Below are 19164 nucleotides of genomic sequence, written 5' to 3'. Positions count from 1 at the left end.
CCTGTCTATACATTGCTGTCTGTTTCCATTTCGCTGGGAAATGCACCATTCCCCTCCCTGGCCAAGGTCCTGTCCCCCCAAAGCCCTGCCTGGCCTTGCACTTGGTTCCTGCCCTGCTCCCCCAAACCTCCTCTGTGTCCTAAAGATGATCCAGGTCAAAGGAATGTGTTAAAACACAGAGACAGAGCCACCTGGGACCCTGCGAATACTCCGTCTGCACCAAGAGAGACCTAGAAACGAAATAAGAGCCAGTGGTACAATTAACCCAGAGGAGAGAAACCTGATCTTATCGCTCTTTCTTTTGCAACATCTCATCACAAGGAGACAAGGCTGAGTTTTCACTGTCCCTTACTCAACACAATTTCTGAGCAGCTACTTGGAACGAAACCTTGTGGGAAGAGAAACGAAGAGTAATAACAGGAACCACTGTCCTGGGCGAGGGGGCTGATATTTTAATCAGGGAGACAGGATATCTGCAGGCACATCAAAAACCATCAGCACAGTTTTCAAGGTTTCAACCTCTGTTACTAGGTTCCAAACCACCTTTGCAGCTCTGCCTGCCATTGTCTGTACACCCCGCACCCCAGCCTCCCAGCTCTGTTCACGGCACACACCTCCATACCTGCAGGGCTTCATCCAAGCTGCCCCCTCGCCCAGAAATTTCCTTCCACCTCCCTTCACCCATCACCCTTCTCCAAGCCCTCATGGCTCAGTCCAAATGTCTCTGTCCAAAGATCTTCTTACCTACTAGACCTTTCTACTTAAAACTGCAAGCCCACCCCACACCCCAGCACGCCTTAGCCCTTCTTTGCGCTTATCATCTTCCAACAACTGTGATTTACATATTCTTCGTCCGTCTCCCTCCCACCAGCAAGTAAGCTCCCTCCCACCAGCAAAAGAGACAGGAATTTTGTCTGTTTTTGCTCACAGAGCTATTCCTAGTACCTGGGTCCAAAGTGACAGTCAATAAATATTTGCTGAGTGAATGAACGAACATTCTAAAGCATTCCCCCACCTCCCTTCAGACACCAGAAACGATTCCTGTCTCTCCAACCGCACAGGATGTAAACTGTTCCTGAACAATGGCTTCCCATTATCACTACATATTTACCCATCATGTTCAAGTTCCTTGCAGGAAGAGCCCATGTTTATTCATCTTCGTATCCCCCAAAGCCTTGGTGGCGCTCAAGTATATAATCTATTGAATCCAACTTAAAAATCAAATGGCATGGAAAACAGGCAACAAACACACAGCTAATATAACTACACACCTAAGTGATTCCCGTTTCCTTCAGCAGGACTTACGAGGCTTGCCTTGTGTGCACTGCACAGTGCCAGGGTTTCTGAAAATACAGAGGAGCAAAATGCACATGTGTCATGTCCAAAATGACAGCCACCAGCCAGCCCCACGTGGCTACGTACATGAATTAATTAAAGGTTAAGTGTCATTAACAATGCAGTTGCACCAACCCCATTTCAAATGCTCTGTGGCCCCAGGCACCGGAGAGCACGGGACATATATTTTGTTCTATAAAGTTCTATTAGACGGCAGTAACATATATAGTCCTTGTCCTGATGGCTAAATCTCTAGTGGGAAGTTCCTGCTGTGGTGCAACGGGATCGACGGCATCTCTGCAGTGTGAAGACGCGAGTTCGATCCCCAGCCCAGCACAGTGGGTTAAAGGATCCGGCATTGCCGCAGCTGTGGCGTAAGCCACGAGTGGGACTCTGATCTGATCTCTTGCCAAGGAACTCATACGCCAAGGGCGGCCCAAAACAAGGAAAGGGGGGAAAAAATAGTAAGTAAACGGCTAGCAGGACACATGGACCAGGTAAAAGAAGGACAGGGGAAACAACAGGTGAACCAGTCATAAAGGAACCAGCAGAGGGCTGTGGGTGGAAAGGTGAAAGCTGGCATTGCTTGAAGGAAAGGCAGACAAAGGAGAGGCTTCAGGGGAGGGATGCAGCTTTGTGAGACAACCCTCTAAAAATGAGTGGAAATTTTTGTCTAAACATTTTTTTTTTTTTTTTGGCCTCCCCGAGGCATACCGAGTTCCCAGGCCAGGGATCAGATCCAAGCTGCAGTTGCAATCCAAGTCACAGCTACAGCAACGCTGGCTCCTGAACCCACTGCATCCAGCTGGGGATCGAAGCTGCATCCCAGCCCTCCCAAGACACCGCTGATCCCACTGCACCACAGTGGGAACTCCTGCCTAAACATTTTCCAGGCAAGAGAAAGGGAGGTCACTCTAGAAGCCTGGAGAGGGCGGGCCCACACGCAGAGGGGCTCAAGGGCATACGCCTTAAAGCAGAGGTGCCCGGTGCCCTGGGAGACTTGAGGCAGGAAGGTTGAGGAGACTGGACTTCCAGCTCTGGGATCCTAGAAGATGGGTCTAGACCCCTTGGGCAGCAGGGTGCGTGGAAGTCTGGGAGCAGAGGCGCGATCCGAGAGACGCCACATGGAACTAGAATGAGAGGTCTTGATGGATGACGGCAGCAGAAATAGAAACGAGGGAAGGGACACGTGGCAGGAGCAGCTATGAGGCCACTAATTACCCTTGGAGGGACGCAACACTCAAATTTAAAGGATCCAGGGAGCTCCCAAAAGCAGAACACCGCCCCCCCTTCCCCGGGATTGTAAGCAACTGGAAAGAAAACCCCACCCATGCTCAGAGTCAGGGGCTGGGGGGCTCACAGATGAACCTCTTAGGCTGCCACATTCCCCACGCCCCCTGCCCGCAAGTCTAAAAGCCTTCACGTTGCCTAGCTCCCGCCTCGGCCATCCTGCTGGCTCCCACTCCCCTCTCCCCATTAGGAGGCCCGGATGGTGTGGGTCTGCGAGCTTCCTTCTACCTGCTGGCACCGGTGACCCACACACCAGTCTGGGTGGCTCGCCCCCCCAGAAGCTGTCACTGCGACACCATGGGGTCCAAGCAGGCCAGCTTTCCTCGGCCCCTCCCAGGCCACCCACTGCGGGTTAAAGATGGATTTCTGCATTCTCTGGGGGCTCAGCATGGAACCATTCCAGGCACAGAATGGAGGCCTTAACCAGGCGCTTAAGATGCAGGGCACAACTGGGGTAACGCTCCTGCAGGGCTCCGCACAGCCTCGGATGCATTTCGGCAAACAGCTAATAACACAAGCAGGAGGAGGGGAGAGGTGGAGAAGTCAACCTGGCATCTCCCGGGGACCCTCCTCCTCCCCACCCCCCGCCACGGGCACCTTTGTGACAAGTTGCTTCGATCTCCAATTAGCCTATTTTCCAGCCGCCAAGACCCACTATGCGAGGCCCTCTATTCAAGAGCCTTTTATCAAGCAGGCACATACTCTACAAAAAAAGAAAAGGGGAAGGATTTCTAAAGTGGCCAGGCCAAAAAAATTAAGAGGATTTGGGGGGGCGGGGGGCTGTATTCAAGAACAAAGAAAATTCTGGAAACCTCCTGAAAGGACCCTGCCTGGTGCTTCCTATTAAGCAATCAAGAGCTGACAGAGCTCCGGACACGCGGCGGCGGAGGAGGGCGAAGCCCCCCCCCAACTGCTAGGGCCACATCGGGGGTCCCCACTCCTCTCCCCGCAGCGCCCCGCCTCCCCCTTATCGCCAGCCTGCAGGACGGAGCAGGGCCTCTGCCTGTGCTTAAAGAGGGGGGACCGCAGGAGAGGTGAAAAGGAGGGAGACACCCCTCCTCCGAGAAACAACTTCCTGACGGGCCCGACAGCTGACATTCTTAAGTGAACACAGGATGTGCCAAGAAATTATCAGGCCTGGCTTTTCTCTTCCTGATAGATGACAAAGCAGGGGGGACAAAAAGAAAAAAGCAGCAGCAGAACAAGAAGAAAACGAAGAACCGAGCCACCGCACACATCTCATAAATCACGACTTTTATTGAATGTTTCGCCACATAATAGCCACAGTCAAATTGAATAAAGACACCCTTCTGTAATGGAACAAGGGGGACTGGACAAGCCCCACACCCCCCGGCTCAGAGGGGGTGGGAGGGAAAAGTGAACTTTGAGACAGAGGAGGGTTTGGGGAAAGCAGATTTAGCCGCACAGAAGAGCAGTGGGTTTTCTCCATTCGTCTCGAAACACAGGCACACACACAAGCCGCACACACAAGCCAGGAGACACGGGGGACAGACACAGCGCAGGGGGCAGCAAGCCCGTGGATGAGGCTGGCAGGGCTTTGTCCTCGAGGCTGTGGGGCAGGGATGTCTGCTGAGGGGATGAGAGTGAGAACAGGACTTGGGATGGGTCTGCAGAAAACCTGAGACAGAGGGGGAGCAGGGAAGCATCCATGGCTGAATCCCACGGGGGGGAGCGTCCGACTGGGCCAGCAGTGCACCAGGGGACAAGCGACGCATGAAATCGTCGCACCAGTGGCGCACCACGGACACCAGCGAGGGCCCACATGGTGGCAGAGGAAGCGGCTTCCGCTCTCCCCAGCAGCCCCCCTGCTCCAACTCTGTCGCAGAGCCAGAGCCAGGGAGGGGGCTTCGGCTGAAATAAGACCTTCCTTCCTGGTCACTCCAGAACCTTCTCCCCAAGGGACCCACCCTCAAAACTCTACACCCCACCACCCCTCAACTGGGTAAGCCCAGAACTAAGAAAGGCATTGAGATGAGAGGTTCCTTCAGCGCTCAGTCTGTGAGGCAGGATGAGTGACGGGTTGAGGGGTCTTGATCTAGTTCTAGCCTCTTCTCCGCCCCCCTCATCTAAACAAATTAGCTCTGTGATTTGGGTTTTTTGTTTTGTTTGTCTTCTCAGGACCACACCTGCAACATGTGGGAATTCGGGAATTCCTGTCGTGGCTCAGTGGTTAACGAATCCGACTAGGAACCATGAGGTTGCGGGTTCGATCCCTGCCCTTGCTCAGTGGGTTAAGGATCCGGCGTTGCCGTGAGCTGTGGCGTAGGTCGCAGACAAGGCTCGGATCCCGCGTTGCTGTGGCTGTGGTGTAGACCGGCGGCTATAGCTCTGATTCAACCCCTAGCCTGGGAACCTCCATATGCTGCAGGAGCAGCCCAAGAAATGGCAAAAAAGACAAAAACAAACAAACAAACAAAAAACCCCCAAAAACCATACGGGAATTCCTGGGCTAGGGGTGGAATCAGAGCTGCAGCTGCCAGCCTACGCCACAGCCACAGCAACACAAGAGCCAAGCCATATCCGTGACCTACGCTACAGCTGGTGAGCTGGTGGCAACACCAGATCCTTAACCCTCGCTGAGCAAGGCCTGGCATCGAACCCACATCCTCATGGATATTAGACAGGTTCTTAACTTGCTAAGCCACCACGGGAACTCCAGCTCTGTGGGGTGTTCCTGAAGGGCTGGCAAGCAGGAAAAGCAATGAACATATTTCTCCCCAAATTCTGCCACGTGCAGAGGCCAGAGAAAGAAACTTGGAGTCAAAAGGATCTGAAGTCCTCATGGTAGGAAGACAGCTACCCCCGACGGGGCAAGTCCCCACGGCGATGAACCGGTCAGAAGCCTTGAGCACCACCGGCCCTGGGCAAACACGGCCCAGGCTGAGCTGCATGGGAGCCCCGCTCACCTGGCCGGGCCCCACGTGCCCTGCCCTTTCGCCAACACCCGATTCCAACTCGGGAGCCAGCCAGGCAACACCACAGGGTGACGTAACCGGCAGGAGCGTTTCTAAGCGAATGCCCTGGAGAACCGGACGCCCCGGACTCCAGACCGAGTTAACCATTACCAGACCGGGACCTGAGGTCAGGCCTGGTTCACGCCTTCCTTCTCTGCCTCCATCCCAAGCCCCTTAAAAACCACACTTCCAGGTCCAAAGGGCCCTGGAAGGACCGTGTGCTTCCCCTACCCGGGGCGGGGGGTGGGGGGGGGGGAGAGAATCTCACGCACACAGAGGTCCCAGCAGCACACGTGTCATCAGGCAAAAGGCAGAAATTCTCGACAATGGAAAACAACGGGGAGACCACATCGGCCCAAAAGATTGAGAGGCCGTTTCCGAAATGTTACTGTTTCACCCATCAGCTGCTCACTGACGGACCCCCCCACTTCAAGGGGGTTAGGAAAGCAAAGAAGGGCCTCGGGGTTTGGATTTCTGTGGCCTATGACTTAAGGAGAATCGAAAAATCACACGAGACACCAAACAGAAGTTTTTCCCGCTCCAGGACACAAGGTCACAGAGAGGTCAGAGACCTCACAGGCCCCTGCTTGGGGCATTTCGGCGACTCCCTGCCAAGGGGAAGGGGACTGAGGGGTGGCAGGAGGGAAAGTGACACTGTGGGGTGGTGTGCTGGGTGGTGGGGTGGGGTGCTGGGTGGTGTGTGTGCTGGGTGGTGTGTGTGCTGAGTGGTGGGGTGGTGTGCTGGGTGCTGTGGTGTGTGTGCTGGGTGGTGTGTGTACTGGGTAGTGTGGTTTGTGTGCTGGGTGGTGTGTGTGCTCCAGTTTCAGGCCACGTTTGTTGAATGAACTGAACCGACAGGGAAGCTTCACAGACAACCAGGTCGAGGTGGACTCTGGCATGAGAGGGCAGGGAACTGGATCCCAACCCGGTTGGGCTCCCCGCTCACCGTTTGCGGGGCTGCCTGACCCTGAGCCAGACACTGCCGCTCTGGGAGCCTCGGTTACCCCATCTGTGACATGGGGCCACGTGCCCGGGAATTCACAGCACAGCTGTGAGCATCCAATCAGACGCCACATGACCAGGCACACTTGAAAAAGCACGGGAGGCATCCGTCTCCCGGACTCGCCCAGCCACTCACCCATCATTTGCACAAATAGGTGCTTTTTCTATCGCAGACACCCTGGAACAGGGCCTGAGGGGAAACGGGAGGAGGAATTCTAATCCCCCACTGGCGTCAATAGCCCATCACCTGAACGGAGACATCCTCTCTCAGGAAGATAAGGGAAACCAGGTATCATCTAATTAAAGCCGACAGGTGAGTGCAAGTTCAAAGGCAGGCAGCCCTGCTCCACTGCTCCGGGGCCGGCCGGAGCAAGACGGAGCCTGGTGAGCCTCTGCTGTGGGAGACTCAGCCATCAGGGCCACCCACAGGGAAGGGAGAAGGGAGGCGGAAGGGTGCGCGGCCACCTTCCCCTCTAAACACATCTCCCAGGGGTTCCCCCCCACACACCAGCGCCCCACTCCCACGAGGCTGCGGCATCCCAGGGGCCCCCAAACCCATCGGCTCAGAGCAGCCTGAGAGCTTTTATTCTCACTGGGTGCCCCTTACACGCCCTCGGTCCTTATGTGGGTGGGGGGGTGATAATGTCCCATCGTGGGGCACTCGCCGTGTCAGGTGCTGACACACGGACACAGTGGACCCTCACCCCAAGCCATCACTATCTCCATTTTACAGATCAGAGAAACGGAGGCACAGAGATGCAGAGGGAAGGACAGGGCTGGACCATGAGCCCAGGCAACGAGGCTCCACTCCAACCACTAGCCTACCTTCCTTCCCTCTTGTGAATACAGAACACGGCGTGTCTCACCGCCTCCACCCAGAACGCAAAGCCTGGGTATTGCTTCTCATCCAGCCCGCAGCCATGACTGGAAACAATCCCAGTTCGCTAAGTGGAGGAGGAAGAAGGGAAAGGAACAAGAGGAACGAGATGAGGGAAGAGGAAGGAGAGGACAGAGCAGGGAGGAGGGGTGTCCCGCCCGGGCTGGGTGTCCCGGAATCAGGAATCAGCAGCGGGTTCCTGCTGAGGCAGGTGTCAAGAGGAGTCAGGAGGCCGGACACACACCCTGAAGGCTGTAAAGATCAAAAGAACAGGAACAAGGGCCGCAGCCATGACAGATGCCATTTATAGTGTGTGAGCTGTGAAGCCAGCCCCAGGCTAAGCATCTGATGTGCATTTTTCACTTAACACTCCCCCCCACAAGCTATGAATGGAGATTCATCATTATCCCATTTTACACCTAAGGAAACCGAGGCTTCCAAATGTTGAACCACTTGCTCAAAGCCAGATACCTACCAGAGCTGAAACTACCAAGCCGGGTCCAAAAACAGAATCTGTATGTGGTTTCCCTAGGAATACGGTACCCACAGTCCTCTGGCCACATAAGTGGATGAACTCAGTATGGGATGCCTTTAATACCAAGCCACACGTCCTCAGAAAACACAATGCAAGACGGGGGTGGGGGGCATGTCCAGAAGGTGAGCTGTAAGGAGAAAGCTGAGGACAATCAGGTGCCCAGGGGACATTCCAAATGAGGAGAGGCCTGGCCATAAGGTGTCATGCACGGTCAGCAGATGCAACCGCTGCCACCCAAGGAAAGGCCAACTCAAGGGACGATGGCCCCAAATGCTCTCTTAATGGCCAAGGAAAGCTCCCAAGTCCTTGTCAAAGGACCCCGGACTGGGAATAAAGACCGAAAACTAAGAGAGCAGTCCCCAGTTCTCCCCCAGTCTAGTTGATTCCTTCTTTCAAGCCTTTGTTCAAACATCAGTTATTCCCAGAAGCCCTGCCTGGTGTAAAAGCCCCGCTCTTCACCCCATGAGCCCTTGGCCTTCAAGGCTGCTCAGAAATTCACTATGTGGGAATTCCCATTGTGGCTCAATGATAACAAACCCAACTAGTATCCATGCGGACTCGGGTTTGATCCCCTGCTTTGCTTAGTGGGTTAAGGATCCGGCGTCGCTGTGAGCTGTGGTGTAGGTAGCAAACACAGATCAGCTCCTGCATTGCTATGGCTGTAGCATAGGATGGCAACTACAGCTCGGATTCAACCCCTAGCCTGGGAACTTCCATATGCCACACAAGTGGACCTAAAAAGCAGAAAAAAAAAAAAATCTACTGTATCACTGACACATGATCTTATGTTCCATCACTGTTTCTACATGCCCAGAGCCACCTAAACAGAAAGGTTTTCTTTCCTTTCTTGGGTTTCCTCTCCCCTGCTCCTTGCTGTACACCACCAAGAAGAATATTCTACAAGCAACCACTCAGTAGGAGGTGCTGACACACTTGACCAACTCAAGGCCTGGGAAGGTTGCTGATCACCGGCTGCCAGGGACTTAAATTCTCTGACTATTATCTTTCTCTGAATTTCTGACCCTTTATCTATTTTTTCCCTTCCTTCTTCTCCCATATGTCTCATTTTCAATTTAACCATTGCTGGATGTTCTTAAATAAACCTCGCATTAGCCCAGCCAAATTTAAACTCAGGGCTGTAAACACAAGGCATTCAGCGGCCATACCAGGAAGCTGGCAATGAAAGAAAGAGCAAAGAATGACCTCCGATGGTATGGGAAGTTTGGGGGAATGACATGAAGTCCCAGGAGAGATAACGAAGATATGAAAACCAAGAGGGTCACTCCAACAGCAAGCAGGACCTGCAATCAGTTTGCCCTCTTGCCTAAAAAGCACTTCCCAAATGTCAACTGTGCATCGTGTAAATGCTAAGTGGGTTCCTTGATAGATGAGCGCTAAATATCTTCCTAAACTCTGGATTTTGAGAGGAAACGGAGGGTTCCTCAATAGCGGGAAGGGAATAACATGAGAAAAAAGGTCAGAAAAAAAAATATTCAGGAAGTTAACATTTAGTGACAAATAACCAGGACACAAGTTCAAGGGCTGGATGGAAAACACCTTCAATTCTCAGCTTGGATCTGGGCCTGGTTTTACTGTTAGTCCGGTCTAGTACCCAATTATCACACAGCACTTATGCCTAGGGTTGCAAAAATGCAACATCACTACACATGACATCACCTCAAACAATACAAGGTAGTTCTGTCGCCCCATGACACTGTGTTTCTACGTACAGCTTCTTTCTCTCTCTCTCTCCTTTTTTTTTTTTTTTTTTTTTGGTCTTTTTAGGGTCGCACCCAAGCCTATGGAGGTTCCCAAGCTAGGGGTCAAACCGGAGCTGTAGCTGTGGGCCTATGCCACAGCCACATGAGATCCAATCTACGTCTGCGACCTACACCACAGCTCATGGCAATGCTGGACCCTAACCCACTGAGTGAAGCCAGGGATCGAACCTGTGCCCTCAGGGATGCTAGTCAGACTCGTTTCTGCTGAGCCACGACAGGAATTCCATATAGCTTCTTCCTCGATCTGTCCTTTTATATTCTGTACAATCCACTGGTGGTTTTTTACTTCTCTTCTAGTCTACTTTCCATGACCATAATCATTTGATCTGTTTACTAAATTGCTGAGAAGACGTGGTAAAGAGGTGTCAGGCATCCATCATCCAATCCAACCTCCTCCCAACAAGCCCTTGCTGTTACACAGGAACCGGGAAACTGACAATTACTAGGGTGGACTCCCTTGCAGCTAGCTGTGAAGGGGGAAATAGAGAACTCTGCTTCCGTTGTTTGCTCTGTCAGGAGGGCCAGGAAGGTGTTTGACTGTTCTGCAGCAACACTGCCTCTCAGCTGACCTCTCATGGAGACCCCCACTTTGCTGGAGAAGATCAGAGCAAAGCAGCGGCAGCGCTTCCTGACGGGGCAACACGGCCATGGTTCTGAACTCTGTAGCTACAGCATCAGCTTCCCAATTGGCCAGGTGGCTTCCAGAGGACAGAAGAGGCAGTAGCAGATCTGCTGCATGGTTCTGAGAACTGTTTCTGAGAGAACAATCTAGAGGTTTTTCTAGACTGCTTGACGATTTTGCTAAAATCGCTTTGATGTCCTCGTCAATTTCAACGCCCTCCAACAAATTCCTTTCTGCTTAAACTCGAAAGGAGTGAATTCAGCTCTCTGCAACCGAAACCAGACCAAAACTTGGCTTTTGTTCTTGTTTTTCAAAGTAGATCAACATCTTCATTGAAAAAGAAAGACACAAGCCAGAATCCTGAACGTTCAGTGACGTCGTGAACTGGCTGAATGACCTGGAACGAGACACTTAGCACTGTTTACTGGGCCTCGGTTTTCTCATCCAGAAAATGAGGGGGTGACACAAGATGACCTCCAAAGGTCCCTAACAATTGTCGGGGATTCTAAATCCAGATGCCCTTTGCTTCTGTAATTCCGAACGTTTTCTGCTATCAGTCCGATCATGCAGTAAGGTGGTAGGTGAAGGGTGGGAGAGAGAAAGGTCCTCATTCTTAATAAATAGGGTGGTGGCTTTCAAATCACGCTCTGGGGACTCCGGGCTCCAGGCCAAGAAACTTTCACCTGGAGCTGAACATGTCCTTGGAAGAAGAAAGGAGCCACAGTGGCAGAGGCGGGTAGGGACTTTTAAAGAACATGCCTCTACAGTTTGTCCTAGAAAAGGAAGCGGTAGATTCGGTTTCTGCATTGTTTATCTATTTTACCACAGAAAGTACTCATCAATGCTTTGTATAATTAAATAGAGAACAGGCACAGCCCACTTTCAAATTCTGTTTACTGTAGGTCCTACGGTCCCTCCAAAAAAATAAATAGATCAGTATGTTGATCACGATTATCTGAGAGGCGAGAGTTCAGCAACATTTATTTTCATGTTCATCCTTTCGGACCTGTTCCAAATGGGCTGAATTTATCCCTCTAGAGGGTGAAAAGGACGGTGAAAAGCCTCTTCCCTCTCTCCCCTTCGCGTCTGTGCAGGTGCCCCACGGACCGGTTACGCTAAAAGTTCTGATTCAGAGGAAAACTATGCCCATCCTCGAACTTGGCTAAATGTTAACCAGGTAAGACTGACAGGTGGATAGGTTGGCTTGCTGAAGATAAAGGAGGTAGGTGAACAAATAAACGCCAGAGAGAAAGCTGTGCCCAACTGCACTGGAGAAAAGGGAAGTTTAAAGAATAAATGTAATCCAAATTGAGTCAAGAAACACTGGTCTTTTGAAAATTAAGCCTCACCCTGCAGCACAAATAAAAATGTTTACCATAAACACGTATTTAAAAAAAAAACAAAAAAACTAGTTAACCTCTAAAAATCAAGTTAAATGTCTCAAACGTCAGGTGAGAGGATAAAGTAGGTCCATCTTCATTACAGGATCAATTAAGATAAAAATACATTTTATAAGGAATTATATACATGTAAGTGTATCTAATACCTTATGGGTATATTCTATTTTTTTATAATGATTTTTATTTTTTCCATGATAGCTGGTTTACAGCGGTCTGTCAATTTTCTACCGTACAGTAAGCTGACCCAGTCACACATACATGTATACATTCTTTTTTCTCACACTTTCATGCTCCATCATAAGTGACTAGATATAGTTCCCAGTGCCATACAGCAAGATCTCATTGCTTATCCATTCCAAAAGCAATCGTTTGCATCTATTCACCCCAAATTCCCAACCCATCCCACTCCCCCCCTTATTTTAAAAGATTATGTGTTTTAGGAGTTCCTTCTCTAGTGCAGTGGGTTAAGAATCCAACTGCAGAGGCTTGAGTTGCGGCAGAGGCGCAGGTTCGATCCCAGCTCGGTGTAGCAGGTTAAAGGATTTGGGATTGCCACAGCTGCAGCCATTAAAAAAAGATTATATATTTTACATGTATTTTTAAATAACCTCTTTATAAAAATAAATTCTTATAAAATGTTTTTGTACATATATAATCTCCTTTAAAATATCCATAGTCTGGGAGTTCCCACTGTGGCTCAGTGGCAATGAATCTGACCAGCACCCATGAGGAGGCGGGTTTGATCCCTGGCCATGCTCAGCGGGTTAAAGATCTGGCGTTGCCGTGAGCTGTGGTGTAGGTCACAGACGCAGCTCGGATCTGACGCTGCTGTGGCTGTGGTGTAGGCTGGCAGCTGCAGCTCCGATTCGACCCCTAGCCTGGGAACTTCCATATGCCGCACGTGCAGCCCTTAAAAAAAAAAAAATCCATAGCCTTGTAACTCCCCCCCCCAATTTCACATCTTGGTATATTTTCTATGAAGGCGATCAGAGATGGTGATAAGGGGTCACGTAAAAGGATCTTCAACAAAGTGTTATTTATAATTATAATAAGTCATTAACAAGCTAACAATTCAACAATAGGCTTTGGTGAAATAAAGAATACTCAGAAGTCACAATACCATGCAGAGAGGAAAAATTATACCAAAGAATCCCAGTAAATTTCAAGAGGAAAACATTCATGATATAGGTATAAAATCTGGTTAGTAAATGACGCGCGCGCGCGCGCGTGTGTGTGTGTGTGTGTGTGTGTGTGTGTAGACTTTTTTTGGTCATGAGAAAAGGACAGAAGAAAACACAGCAAACATTAATGATGGGGAGCATCTCTCCATAGTAAACAGTAGAGAAAAGGGAGGTTTTTACTTAGTTCTTATGGTTTTCCACACTCTTCTCAAGTTTCGTAACTGGAGGAGTAGAGCGGAAGTAGTCATAAATGATCTAAATACACAAACTGCCCGAGACGCTCCTTTCTGTAAACATCCAAGTGGAGTCAACAGCATTTTTTAAAATCGCAGACCAATCTTGTAATTTTACTCCATCAACTGAATAGAACAAACATTACTCATCTGCCATGTTTTGTGGCTGGGGTGGTGTTTTATGCTGTTTTTTTAATTAATTAATTTGAGTCACAAGCATTTGAAATGAGACAATTTTATGGAGCTGAAATTTACATTTATCTCCCTTTTTAAAGCCCATTTAGCAAATTAACAAGAAAACAGCAACACTCAGAGAAGTTACAGCACCCACTCCTGGGTGCCATATATAAAACAGCAACTACAGGAGTCCCATGAGGGGCGAATGAAATTGTCTGGTAAAGAATCCTAGGGGGAAAAATATTTCACTCTCTATAATAGTGAAATACCCTTAAGGTCCAGCTCTTTGGTAACTTTGATACAAGGTTTCTGTTTTCATTCCTTTTTTTTTTTTGCCTCACCCTCAGCTTGCAGAATTTCCTGGGCCAGGGATCGAACCAGCACCACAGCAGCGACAATGCCAGGTCCTTAACCCACTGAGCCACCAGGGAACTCCTGTCACAGGGTTTCCATGTCTGAGGCCTCTCTGCAAAGCCCCCTATGATGGTGACTTCAGCATCTCTCTGGTAAAGGGTCTGTAGCATTCCCATCGTGATCCCTGACCCAAGATAGGTTAGAAAATTCAGTTCCCAGAAGGGAAATCAATAGAGCTGGCTGCTGCTGAGTTTTGCCTATCATCAAAGCAGGATCAACAGGGTCTCCCTCTACCTGAAACAAACCTAAGAGAAATGGGTAGGGGTCAGCTGGTCCTCACTGAACATCCCAGAGGTCTCAATGCAGAGCAGACTCTCTTAGCACCCAATCCTGACGATACCCACCCCAGCACGCAGGTGTCTTTGGGCAGAAAGAAATACCAAGACCAAAGGAAGCACCAGATGGGACACCACCAGCCTCAGCTCAGACACTGGAAGCCAAAAAAAAAAAAAAAAAAGACTTTAAAAGGGGTCCTTCCTCCCAAGGACACGGTTTTATTGCAAAACGGGAACAGCACTTCTTCCATTTGGAAAGATAGATGGGATCCAATCCCTTTTCTGATTCAAACCGTCCTTCCCCACCATCTATCTGAATGTGTGAAGTCTGCCTAAATGTTGAAGATATTTGGACTAAAAAGAAAAACAGCAGCCACCATAACGACCTTGGACGCCAAGGCAGGCCCAAGCAAGAACGGGCACATGAACTCCCCTCTTCCAAGGGCTTTCACCGCTACCCAAATGGATGGCTTGAAATTAACTCCCGTGGTTAATAATTCAAACCCATGGGCTGGGCAAGTTTTAACATTTCAATGTTGGTTTACAATTAACCCAGCCACTGTGTTTTAAAGGTATTTGATTTTTAATTAGTCTATTGATTTACCAGTCTGGTTAACAATACTTTACTCCTGCGCTCTGATTTGAGCTTCTACTCTTTTTTTTTTTTTTTTTTTTTTGCCTTTTTGCCTTTTCTAGGGCCACTCCCGCAGCATATGGAGGTTCCCAGGCTAGGAGTCAAATCGGAGCTGCAGCCACCAGCCTAGGCCAGAGCCACAGCAACACGGGATCCAAGCCGCCTCAGCAACCTACACCACAGCTCACGGCAACACTGGATCCTTAACCCACTGAGCAAGGTCAGGGATCAAACCCGCAACCTCATGGTTCCTAGTCGGATTCGTTAACCACTGCACTACAACAGGAACTCCTGAGCTTCTATTCTTATTAAGAAAGAGTGGTGCCTCTGGCTCTTGGTGCCTCTGAACACCTCCAGACTACGGCCTGCTCCCTCCCCAGCAGCACAGGATGTGATGTTAACAGCCAAAGGCTAAAGCTTGAAAGCATGGATTCTGGGCGGCCTCGGGCATATTAAGGGAACGAACCTATGCCTCTGTTTCCACATCTCCAAAATGGGGTGACAGCACTTCTTCATAGGACTAGTTGCCCATTGGATGAGATGACCTGCAAAATACCCTCAGATCAGCACCTGACACAGAGTGGATGCCTGGAGCCTTGGCACCCTTTTGTTCCCTTTCTTGGTGGTTCAGAAACACGCTGTTAATCTGAGCATTTCTGCATCTTCCTTTGCAAAACCAAGGGCAGGTGAGAAGGGGATGTGCACCAGAGAATACTTTCTAAGAACACCACCAGAAGGAACTGGGAGTTTCCGTTGTGGCACAGCGGAAAGGAATCCGACTAGCATCCATGAGGATGCAGGTTCAATCCCTGGCCTCGGTCAGTGGGTCGGGGATCCGGCATTGCCCATGAGCTGTGGCGTAGGGTCACAGACTCGGCTTGGATCCCGTGTTGCAGGCCGGCAGCCGATTCAACCCCTGGCCTGGAAACTTCCATATACCATGGGTTTGGCCCGAAAAAGCAAAAACAAAACAAAACAAAAAAAATCCAGAATGAATTATTTATCCATAGGAGGTTCCTTTTTGGGTTTTTTTGTTTTTGCTTTTGTTTTTTGTCTTTTTTGTCTTTTCTAGGGCCACACCCAGGGCACATGGAGGTTCCCAGGCTAGGGGTCTAATCGGAGCTATAGCCGCCAGTCTATGCCAAGGCCACAGCAACGGGGGATCCAAGCCACATCTGTGACATACACCACAGCTCAACGCCAGATCCTTAACTCACCGAGCAAGGCCAGGGATCGAACCTGCAACCTCACGGTTCCTGGTCAGATTCGTTAACCCCTGAGCCACGACGGGAACTCCTAGGAGGTTCCTTTTCAATGGCAGCTTTAGGCTTGTGTATTAAATAAAGTCTGTCCAACCATGCTTTATTCCTGGTGGACAGGCTCAGCAGCAGAGGCAAAGCCCTTCTCAGGTCACATGGCTCAGCAGCAGAAGCAAAGAGGTCTCTGAACCCATGGTCCCTGAACAACGACTGACCGCCCCTCTGAACACACTTTATTCTCATTGTCTCCCCACTGAAAGCTGATGGGTGAGGTGAGGAGGTAAGGCCCCTGTCCAGTGAGACCCGCTGCAGTTCTGTCACAGAACCAACAGGATGGCATCGTCTAGACTTGCCGCAGGGCCAATGTGATGTCACTTTTGACAAACTAACTAAAAATGGTACAAGGGGCACCCTGTCATTCCCATCTCTAGAAGCAAAGAGGGCTACCTATCAATGGATCAAAAGCAGGCCTGGGAATTGGCTTCATGGTGTTTCCGCAAAGCTCACTAAGTGATTCTGAGCTGCAGTGTAGTTTGGAAATCACTGGCAGCAAAAATTCCATGGTGAGGCCAGTATGAAACCATTTCTGCCCCAAAGATGGGTGAATAAAGCCAACACATCATGATGTTTGATATCACCATTCCCTCAGTTTGCTGTTCCTTCTTTATAGGATGCTTTTCCTTTCCTTGCCTACCTGGAAAACTCCTATTCATCCTTCAAAGTCCAGGTCCAAATAAGAAAACAACTCTTCCTATTTTCAAACAATTCTTCCTGTTTTCAAACAATAAAGCCTTCTCTGACAATCCCCTGGCCAGCTCACCCACCAGCACCTGCCATCCAGCCCTGGAGCTGTGCCTCCTCAGTACCCAGTACATAACTTCAACTTGCCACTCGTCCGCCTATGTTCTAAATTCCGTGGTTCTCAAACATTTCCCTGCCACGATACTTTTATACGCTCGAAAAGCAAGGACCACCTCAAGCCCTTTTGCTTTTGTGTGTTATATCTATCAACGTGGGCTGTATTAGAAATGAAAACTGAGACCTGTTTGAGCAAGAATACACACCTCCCATTAGCCATCAGAACAATGATGTCAACACAGATCATGTAGCCTCTGGAAAATTCCACTGGACATTCATGGAAAGGATGAGAGGGGGAAAAGCCAAATAAAGTTTTGAAATGATGATGAAAAAACTTTTGGACCACACAGAAGACTCCTTCAAAGCGTCTCAGGGATGCCCAAGTGTCCCCAACCGACAACTGAAAAACCACTGTTCTGATGCATTCTTTTGCGTGTCTTGTGTTCTCCTTATTCTGGGACCTGCTCAGGGCAGGGCCTTACCTTATGTCTTTCTGTGTCCCTGATGCCCACGCGGGGTGAATTCCCTTAACCTCTGCCTCCCTGAGACCCTACAAAACCCACCTCATCAGAGAACTTGCCACACACCCATGTGTCCCCCGACCCCTGGCCTCCAGGACAGCACACAGCTGGAAGGGGTGGCCTTTCGGGGGCACAGGGCTGCCTCTGGGCATAGGCCCATCCTATGGTGATCCTGGACCATCTCCCAGAGAGAGGCTTCTGTGCAGATAAGCAACTCGGAGAGGAGCGCTCAGGACGTTTATTTATAAAAGGCTGCTCCCTGGAGAACACGGGATACCTTTCAGGCAGGGATTTAAGATCTTCTGATTTGCTTTCCACAGATTCCCCTTTAACAAGCCCCTGGGGAGGGACCGGGGAGCTGGGTCCCGCGGTTCCTAGGTTACAGGAGCTGAGGCAGCACAGACAGAGAAGGGCCGAGTCCAGCGGGGCAGGCAGGCCACGGAACCAAGGGCCTCCGCCAGACCCAAGACACCCCAGGAATCCTCAGCCAAGATGACACCCCCATAGTGACCGGTCCTCCAGAAAGGCCCCTGTAAAAATGCCCCCACCTCTGCCTGCACCAGCCCGCCTTCCTCCTCCCAGCCACTCCCCCACCTCCATCTACTCCACACACACCGTTTTCCACCAGCCGCCAGCATCTCGTTTTCTCTCCTCCAACAACTTCAAAAAAAAAAAAAAAAAAAAAAAAAAACCCAAAATCACGATTCAGGGAAACACACCCACGCATTCTGCTCAGCGAGCCTGAAGCCATACTCCTCGCGTGGCTTTGTCTCGTCTCTACAACTGCTGGCGGAGGAGAAAAGAGATGCCTTTTTTTTTTTTAAATACCCCAATGCTGCCTCATTCTTACCCTCCAAGGCCCCTAACCTGTTTGCCAGGCTAATGCTGATATCGTTATTTGAATACACGTTCGCGCTCTCGGAAAACAAGCCAAGCGCTCGGAGGATCCAAGGCAAACTCAGTCTGACAGCCCCAGCCCTGACGGCTGCCAAGTCTGATGGACTCGTTGGATATATTTAGATACGGGGGAGGAGGGAGATAAAACACTGTTGTGCCACTGAACTCCAGAATCCTGTGTTGGTAACGACAGACTTGCAAATAAACAGCCAACAGCCATTCAACTGCATCATCTGGCGTCCCAGGCACAGAACCCTCGCCGCCTCCGTAAACTACATGGAATTTCAAAAGCCACCCACACGATTGCAAAAAAAAAAAGCAATTAGAAAGGGTTCTGTGCCACGATTCCCACAATTATTCTTTAGAAATAAACAAACAAATAAGTAAATATTCCTTGGCTCTCCACCCACCCACCCACCCCCACTCCCCACCCCTGCTTTCCCATCTAGAACAAATGGATTATCAAGCAAGAACCCGGCCGTGGTTACTCAATTAAGCCTTGGACCCCCTGCTTCTTCTTTGGCAAAGGTTGTTTTATTAATTTTTTTTTTCATTTTTCTATCTTTTTGTCTTTTTATGGCCTCACCTGCAGTATATGGAGGTTCCCAGGCTAGGGGTCGAATCAGAGCTACAGCTGCCAGCCTATGCCAGACCCACAGCCACGTGGGATCCGAACCGCGTCTGCGACCTACACCACAGCTCACGGCAACACCAGATCCTTAACCCATTGAGCGAGGTCAGGGATCAAACCTGCATCCTTATGGATGCTAATTGGGTTCATTAACCGCTGAGCCAGGACAGGAACTCCTGCAGAGGTTGTTTTAAATCGGACCTTCTCCACCACCAACTAGTAAAGAGGGGTAGAAAGAAAAGTTAAGGAGTTTTGGGTTTTTTTTGT

General features: G+C 50.0%; 1 protein-coding gene across 25 annotated transcripts in view; it reads right to left on the bottom strand.

Annotated features, from left to right (window-relative positions):
- The window catches only part of MSI2 (musashi RNA binding protein 2), a 438300-nt gene that overhangs the window by 303785 nt on the left and 115351 nt on the right, over window positions 1-19164 (bottom strand). The gene's annotated exons all lie outside the window — the stretch shown is intronic.

Source organism: Sus scrofa, chromosome 12 (genome assembly GCF_054392235.1).
Source record: "Sus scrofa isolate SSC_HxYL_T2T_F1_AM1 chromosome 12, Sscrofa_HxYL_maternal_Yorkshire_Landrace_v2.0, whole genome shotgun sequence".
Taxonomy (NCBI): domain Eukaryota; kingdom Metazoa; phylum Chordata; class Mammalia; order Artiodactyla; family Suidae; genus Sus; species Sus scrofa.
Note: the sequence above shows the minus strand (reverse complement) of the source record. Positions and strands in the feature narration are given on the sequence as shown.